General features: G+C 38.4%; 1 pseudogene; it reads left to right on the top strand.

The window, feature by feature from the left end:
• The first annotated feature begins 6192 nt into the window (after window positions 1-6192).
• Window positions 6193-7414, top strand: LOC147435759 (uncharacterized; annotated as a pseudogene).
• Window positions 7415-9238: the final 1824 nt, after the last annotated feature.

The raw sequence follows: 9238 nt of genomic DNA, 5'->3' as shown, positions 1-9238 counted from the left end.
CCAATGCACTCTGACCATCAATGCAGATGATGTTGGCAGTTTCTTGTCCAATACCCAAATCACCCATAAGGCATCTACACCATACACACTCAATTATCACTGTGAAGACTACCTTGTACTCAACCTCACAACTAGAAGTGGCCACATTAGGTTACTTCTTGCTCAACCATGATATGCATGAGCTCCTTCATGAAACAAAAACCACTTGTGGACACTCACGTGTCAAAACAACCGACCCAATTTGAGTCTAGAAAAGCATGTATATTAGGTGGCAATGATCCCCCCTTGCGATAAAACAACCCAAGATGTAAAGCTCCACTTAACACTAGAATGGTAACCTAACAGGACATAAAAGTTTCCTTTCAGGGTTTTGGAAAAAAATTCCAAAACCACAGTAGATCCACTCATTTTCAAAAATCCTTTCATGAGCTTATAGTTCAATAACCACTACATATGGAAAAAATGAGAAACTTGTAATTTTTCTCATCCCTTGGTCACTACAAGCCTCCAAAGTTGATGGACCACTGCATTTTGCCCAAAACAGCAATTTCTTACGGTTCATTGCATATAAATAAGAGTGGAGATTTTTGTAGGACATGAGATAAAATGCCCCGTTAACTTCAATGGGTTGGTGACCAAAACATATGGTTGCTTTTACCTCACTAATTTTTTTTTGGGCAAAAAAAAAAGGCACAAAAAAGATGCATTTTTGCCATTTTGCGGACCTATCATCAAAGTTTCTATAGTCACACTCAATACAGATACTATATACATGTTTTCTTAGGTCCCTTTGGTCCTCTGGATTCAAAATGAGGCATGGAGCATGTCAAAAGCATAATGGATCTCTTACAATTGGAACCTTGGGGACAATGATAAAGTGCTAAACACAGCAAACATGAAAAAACTGGGTTTAGCATTATGACCTCTAGAAACCCATAGAAACTACTCAATATCTAGCCAAGTTTTTAGTCTATGTTTAGATATGGTTACTACCTACAAAATACACAATTGGCCTAAGAAACTAGCAATATTAAGAAAGTTATACTTGCTACTCTAAAATGTATCGTATTCTTCAGCAATCAAAAAACTCAACCATCATCATATACTATGCTATATATCATGTTAGGTCCCCCAAAACTCAAGGAAGATTAGATTTATGTTATACATTACACTTACACAATCAAAATTGAATTTGGATATCAAGAAAGCCACCAAAAAAATCATAAAAGTGCTAATTTTGGCCAATAAACAGGATTATGCAATTCTTGTAAATTGGTCATAACTTTCAATTTTAACACTTATCTCTCCCTACAAGCATCAAAACATGTTGACAACTATGAAGGCCTAACCTCTAGCTATCGAAACCTCACAAACATGAAGTTTAGAGTGGTATAGTTGCCAAAAATTGAAAAAAAGCCAAAAACAGGACCCGTTTTTTCACACAGTTTAGGTTCAAAAATGTTGTGCAAGAGTAAGGTTAATGGAGATCGATACTCAAAAAAAAAAGCTAAGTTTTTTTCAGCTCATAAGGCAACTTTGTGGATATATAGCACTTGGAAATTCATTCTCATACTCTTCAAATAATTCAAGCAAAATGGTCACTTAACAGGACACAAAAGTGTCCTGTTACCATTCTAGTGTTAAGAAGCAAAAGATCCTCTTGACAGCCTACCAATTCTTCAGCCTTGGGCTATGCATAAATCTACTAGCCTATGAGACAGCAATTAACTAAATATCTCATTTTGTGTTGCATACATAAGTAAGCAGTTTGATAAAGAGTGACATCGGCAAGATCACTAGCATATGAAGACTCAATTTCAAACTTGTTTCCATGGGAGTGGAAATAGGCTTGCAATTATCAAGTCCAAACATACATAGCCATTAGGAAGAGAATGGGTCTAGGAGGGACTCTTTATTTGGCAGTTTAAGGAAGTCAAACCTTTAGTATTAAGAAAGTAATCAAAGGACATCTTTTAAATTCAAACAAGCAAAATGGCTAGGTTATTTGAATTCAAAGTTTTCCCCCAAAATTGAATTTAAAATCTAGCGGGTAAAACCATATCATGTAGCATATCTATGGAAAGAGCTCGACACGTAGATTGCAAATCTATGATCTTTGCTCAAATCAAAGACCATATGTGGGATTATGGAAGGCCGAAAATCATAAAATTATCCACCTCCTTTTTGAAGGGAAAAGTGCATCCTTTGACCAATCTTACACATCTCTTACACACCCACCATTCTTGCACACATGGCATACACCTATTCGTCAAAATGTTAATCACCTCCATAAGCTCATGTAAAATAAAGAGGCCCTTCTACACCCCATCCTCTTCCTAATGCAATGTCTCTATGTAACTTGTCAAACATAAGAAAATACCACCATCACACTGCTTAAACATTAGGAAGAGAATGGGGTCTAGGAGGGCCTTTTTACTTTGCAGTTTAAAGAATTCAAACCTTTGGTATTAAGAAAGAAATCAAAGGACAACATTTGAACTCAAACAAGCAAAACGGTTAGTTTATTTGAATTCAAACACTCCCCCCAAAATGAAATTTAAAATCTAGCGAAAAAAACCATATCATATAGCGTATCTATGGAAAGAGCTTGGCGTGTAGATTACAAATCTATACTCTCTGCTCAACTCGGAGATCATGTGTAAGAGTTATGGAAGGCCAAAAAGCATAAAGTTATCCACCCCCTTTTTTGGGGGGAAGCATCCTTTGACCACTCTTACATCTATCTTACACACTCACCATTCTTGCACACATGGCATGTTTCTGTTTGTCAAAATGTTAATCACCTACATAATCTCATGGCAAATAAAGAGGCCCTCCTAGACCCTATCCTGTTCCTAATGACTGTATGCCCAAGTAATGATGCAACAATCCCAAATTTTTTATCTTGCAAGTAGCATTCAAATCAACCTTAAACTCAACAATATGTGCCTCATTTGGACCAGTGATTATCAAATCGTCCACATATAGAACAACAATGAGAAATACATCACTCTCTTGTTTTACATACAAAGTGATTTTTGTTGGACTGTTACAAAAGCCTCATTTGACCAAACGAGTGTCAACTTTCTCATACCAAGCACAAGGAGATTGCTTCAGCCCATACAAAGCTTTCTTACATTTTCACACTTTATCCTCTTTTCCTTTCTCAACAAAGCTATGAGGTTGTGTTACATAAACTTCCTCAAATATGTCACCATTCAAGAAAGCAGTAACAATGTCTGATTGATTTACATCCCAACCAAAATGAGCTTCCAATACACATAGAAAACAGAGAGTAATCATATGAGAAGTGGGAGCAAAAGTCTCTTCATAATCTATGCCTTTCTGCTGTGCATAGCCTTTTGTAACAAGCTGATCTTTATAGAAATCAATTTCACCATCCAGCTAACTTTTTAACTTGTAAACCCACTTTGTACCAATGGACTTTTTTCCAAGAGGAAAATCACATAAAGGCCATGTGTCATTTTCTATAAGTGCATCATATTCTGATTGCATGGAATTCATCCAATTTTTAGAGTTTTGTGCTTCATCAAAAGATAAAGGTTCCTCAAAATTACATAAACTAGAAATAGCCAAAGCACGACAATTTAATGCATAAGATGCATGTCAAGAACCTGGATGCATATGACTAGACAAAGGTGCACGTCATCCATTTTGGCATACCTCTAGCCTGCTCATTCTCAATCCTTTCCTCATCAAGTACATCATGTACATTTGCATCAGAAATTGGCTGATTTGTAACATTTTCAAAAACTCCCATAGGAAGTACATTTGCCTCATTGGAATTTACACTCAAACTTCCACCGCTAAAAAGAGACAATAAATTGTCATAAATGTCGTGTGATCTTACATTACTATCTTAAGTACATGACAACAAGGGTTGAATAAAACCTTCCACAAACACAACATCACATGAAACCAAGATAGAGGCTTTATTTGCGGATGGTACAACCTATAACCTTTGCTTTCAGCACTATAACCAGCAAAAAATGCACTTGAAGCCTTATCATCCAATTTTTTGCACTGCACGAAAGCATAAGCCAAACACCCAAAAATGCGCAAGTGATCAATAGATGGATTTCTATCATGCCATGCTTTATATGTATTCATAGATTGCAATATTTTGTAGGACACTTGTTGAGTACATAAGTGGCACACATGATGGCCTCAAGCCAAAACGAATGTGGCAAAACTTGACTCTTGACCATATACACCTTGCCATCTCCCTAAGATTTTTCTTTTTAGAAACACCATTTAGATGAGGCATATACGGCGCTGTACATTGGTGTTTTATCCCACAACTAGTCAAAATGCATTAAATTCATGAGACATGATGCACACCCCCTCTTGATTGCAACAGGGGTGTCCATAGTACATCTAGAGACATTTTCATCCATGGTCAAAAATTTCTTCAAGAAAATAACACTTTGAGCTTTGCCTTAAGTGGATACACCCATGCATGCCTAGAGTAATCATTAGTGAAAGTCGTGAAGTAAAGGTAGTTTCCCAAGGACGGAGTTTACATGGGCCCACAAACATCACTATGCGCAAGCTGCAATTTGAATGTAGCCATAATTGAGCCATCCTTTGGAAACTTCGAACGCCACATCTTACCCATAATACAACTCTCACCAACATGCTTAGATATCCAAAGCGTGCATGCAAATGTTTTTCATGTGAAGTAGCCTTAGAATCCACAATTACATTTTAAAATTTCTTTCCACATTTTTTATACAAAGCAAGCTTATTAATTCCATGAAATAAAATTCGTGATGAAACAATGTCATCACCAAAACTGAGATCATGAGTTATACATATATCATCCACAAATTTCACAACAAGACCAAGTCTAGCAAGTGCAGATACATACACAATGTTGTAAGTGTATCCACAAGTGTGAAAGAAATTCTATTCATAGTAGTTAGCACAATATTTTTTTGATCAAAATATAGTCCATTATATACGTGAAAACCGATTGTTTTGGTCATTCTATTTGAGCTCTCTTCTTCTCTTGTGAAAAGAGTGCACTTTTAGATGAGCTTTAAAACATAAAAAATATATATTAAAAGAATTTTTTTTTAGTTTTGTTATCAATTATCAATTTAAGGAAAAAGTTAGAGCTTAGGGTAAAAAGTTCAATTAGTTACTCCTCCACCCTCTTCTTCTCTCTCGTCTGTGCTCCTGATCAACATGGTATCAGAGCTGGAGCGACTTCCTCTTTGCTCTCTCATGTGCGCTTAAAAGCACAAAGGTGTAAGGTCGTGTGGTGAACGCACCAGCTCTCACGTTCACGTTCAGATGGAAAAGAGAAAGCAAAGTCTTTCTAGAAGAAGAGCCAAAGATGCTTCTTCCAAACCAGCTGAATAATACGAGGCGTCCGCCTCTGCTCTCTTCTATGCCAGGTTCCTTTACAGCAGAAACAGAGGAAGGAACAAGGCTTATTTATCAAGTAAATTTTGGTGCAGGGTGCCTTGCAGTGTGGGTTAGAACAATCATACCTTCTTTTTGGCTTTTGAAAATCAGACAGTACTGCAGTAGGTCTGGTCTCATTGGTCGGGTTTGCAGCGTTGCAAATTTAGTTGGATTCTTCTCAAGGGAATCTCCTTCTACTAAGAGGACCCTGGTAAAGGAGGGGATTCGAGATTTGAGGTGCAGCTCCTTATTCTTACCTCTTCTGGAATGCTGTCATGTGCAAATTCTTACCTCTTCTGGAATGCCGTCATGTGAAAAGCAGCATAGAATGCCCATTACCTGTTGGAAACATGTTGCAAATTCAAGAAATCTGGCAGTGAGAGCAACTATGAAGGGCCAAAAAAACGGTTCTCATAGTCGAGTGCTTATCGCCATTGGATAGACAGACAGTTTAGTACAATGCGTATGTGGATGATGCTTAGCCAAAAGCTGCTTTACTTAACTTGGCTTTACATTTTAGTGGTTCTGGCTGTTGCAAGTGGTTATAAAGGCTTGCAGTATTGTCGGCTAGTTGCCAGTTTTGGTTTAACGAGGAATAGGGTTAATGAGGAATAGGAGTTTGTAGATTGTGAGCAGGAGGAACTTATTTTTATGGCAGCAGCATACTGCTTCTTGTGAAAGAAAGCTTACTACAAGTCTAGTCAGTACCGTACCATGCCAGACACCAAAGATCAGCTTTATCACTAATGGTCTAACGGTATGATTGTCGATATAGCAGTAGTTGTTAACGAGAGTAACTGCCAGCATGCAACGGCCATCATGGGTCAGCTTTATTATTGATGGTCTAGCGGTATGATTGTCGATATAGAAGAGTACACTTGTCGTTCTACTTCATGAGTAAATCTGCAAGCCAACACTCATTACAACAGGATCCGGTTTACTGGCTGTTACACTCTCAAATGCTGAGGTTATTGAAAAATTTGTTGGTGACTCAACATTAGGTGTTGAAGATGATTCTCCCTTAGTAGACATTTGGACAGAGGATATCTTTGAAGATTTAAAAGCAGACTACGATTGCGAGGATAACTCTAATGTGGATGCTAGCCTGGATGAAGATGAAGTGTTTGCTAGCTTTGAACGTGTAACTAATGAAAGAGAAAGGGAAGAGCTAGTTTATTCTGGCAATGATGGCATAAATTGTGATGTTCGTGGTGATATTGGAACAAATATAGAACCTCTTTCTTGGGATTTTGAATCCTGTGTAAACCAAGGTTTAAACATAGACCTTATACCCTTCATGATTCTCCACGCAAGTGTATAGAACAGGATTTATCCACGACGAAAGTCCACGAGAAGGATTACGCCCCTCTTGAACAAGATTGTTTGCAGCATGAACAAGGATTTTTATCGCAGGATGAGACCCTTTATATCAACCAGGATGATGGAAGGAGTAGCTCACCTGAACAAAAAAAAAACACTCATTCTGAGCAGAAAAGAGATCATATCAGGAATTTTATAGAGATCTTCCTCTTCTAACATGAGGTCAATTGTCAAGAGGATTAATGCTTTGGATATGAAGTATGGGAATGCTTATGTGGCTGAAAAGGTTCTACTAGTAGGGGATGTACCTTCAGATGCACATGCCAGCGTCTACTTCGCCTTTCAGCCACCTCCCACGTTGGAGGTGAATATTGCTGCCATAGTAGGACCTCTGAAAATCAAAATAAAGGCCGCTGACATGTCTGAACCCATGCAGGAGCATACCTTTTGTTGTGCTCGAGCGTGCTTGGATGCGGTAGGAAAGCTACAAAGAAAGTGAATAGCCTATACATTGAAGGAGTTTGACAAATAATATTGCCCTGCAGGGCACAACATTGTTGGTGGAAGCTTTGTTCCTTATGTAACACACTCGTTGGGTGGCGATCAATTTATTGCATGCCACGAAGCCCTGCGTTTGAGGGTTCTGTACCAATCAACCTGATGGATCAATTGGGTACGGGTATGGAACTTGTCTGAAGTGTCTTGAGCGCCTTGTTTACATCAATACCATTGTCTATCTATTGACATCCCTTCCTCTTCTCGCCTATTGCACTCTTCCTGCAGTTTGTCTGCTCACAGGAAAATTTATCATTCCCACGATTGATGGCTATACTAGTTTGTGGAAACAGAACCTGTAAATATAGAAACCCTAAAAGATATTCGTGCAGAGTTATTTTGTGGGTTTCGTGAATGCCGTGTTCCATATTCACATCCCACACAGGACGAAGAATTGATCACACAGAGGAAGACCTCAATGCGGAAAGAACCAAACCAGTTTCTTTTTATGTGTTTTTTTTTTGGGAGGGTAACCTCTGACACTTATCTTGATCCATGGAGAGCTGAAGTAGGGGAGATTGATGTGCAGGACAGAAAGTATGTGCGAGGTGCTCATTGTGTACTTTTTCCAAAAAATTGTCCTTGTTATTGACATGTGCTCCATTATGGATTGAGAAGCTGTTTATGAGCTCGACGCTCCATTACGGATTGAGAAGCTATTTATGAACTCGATGCAAAACATCGTCTTGTTCTTATTATGGACATCATCTTGTCTTCGTTACAGAATCGCTGCGGACTTATTCCAAAAATTATCCTTGTTATTGACATGTGAGCTCGATGCTCCATTACGGGTTGAGAAGCTATTTATGAGCTCGGTGCGAAACATCGTCTTGTTCTTATTATGGACATCATCTTGTCTTCATTACAGACTCGTTGTGTACTTACTCCAAAAATTGTCCTTGTTATTGACATGTGAGCTCGGTGCTCCATTACGGATTGAGAAGCTGTTTATGAGCTCGGTGCTCCATTACACATTGAGAAGCTATTTATGAGCTCGGTGCAAAACATCGTCTTGTTCTTGTTATGGACATCATCTTGTCCTCATTACAGACTTGTTGTGTACTTATTTCAAAAATGGTCCTTGTTATTGACATGTGAGCTCGGTGCTCCATAACGGATTGAGAAGTTGTTTATGAGCTCGGTGCTCCATTACGGATTGAGAAGCTATTTATGAGCTTTGTGCAAAACATCGTCTTGTTATGGACATCATCTTGTCCTCAGTGGAGACTCGTTGTGTACTTATTACAAAAATTTTCCTCTTTATAGACATGTGAGCTCAGTGCTCTATTATCAACGCAATCCTAAATAGGGATACTTGTTGAAGTTTATATGTCATTTATATACTAGCTTTGCATACATATATATGCACATGTGATATGCATTGGCATTTTGTATTTTGTGCGTCTCTATGTTGTCTCATGATGGGCATTGCAAACCGTTGTAGCAAGTAGCTCCTGAAGCCGTTGTAACAAGGGAGTGATGTAGCTGCTGAAGCCAATACATATGTAAATCTTCACTTTATGATCAATCAAGCGGTGTGCATATATAGTGCTGTGGATTTTTCCCTTCAACCCCCAAGGGTTTTTTCATCCACAGTTAGGGACCCTTGTTTGAGTGGGGGTGTTGGAGCTATATATATAGAATGTGCTATATATAGCTCCCTAACCATAGGTCCTTACTATATGTACATGTCTAGTGTATGAGTATGTACACTCTTGGGGTTGTATATCTCGTGGCTTGTCTCCTCCACCCTCTTCTTCTCTCTCGTCTGTGCTCCTGATCAACAACATATAGATTTAACTGTCTTATTAAGTTTATGGAGTTTTGAGTTTAAAATTTACCTGATTTGTATGGAGGATATCTCACACTCGGAGGTAAATTAAGTAGAGTAGTTAGTAGCTGCTTGCCTTGAGTAGAGGAAACTCACACT

The sequence above is a fragment of the Adiantum capillus-veneris genome, chromosome 18 (assembly GCF_014529385.1).
Source record: "Adiantum capillus-veneris isolate H3 chromosome 18, ASM1452938v2, whole genome shotgun sequence".
NCBI lineage: Eukaryota > Viridiplantae > Streptophyta > Polypodiopsida > Polypodiales > Pteridaceae > Adiantum > Adiantum capillus-veneris.
This window is presented reverse-complemented; position numbering and strand designations above follow the sequence as displayed.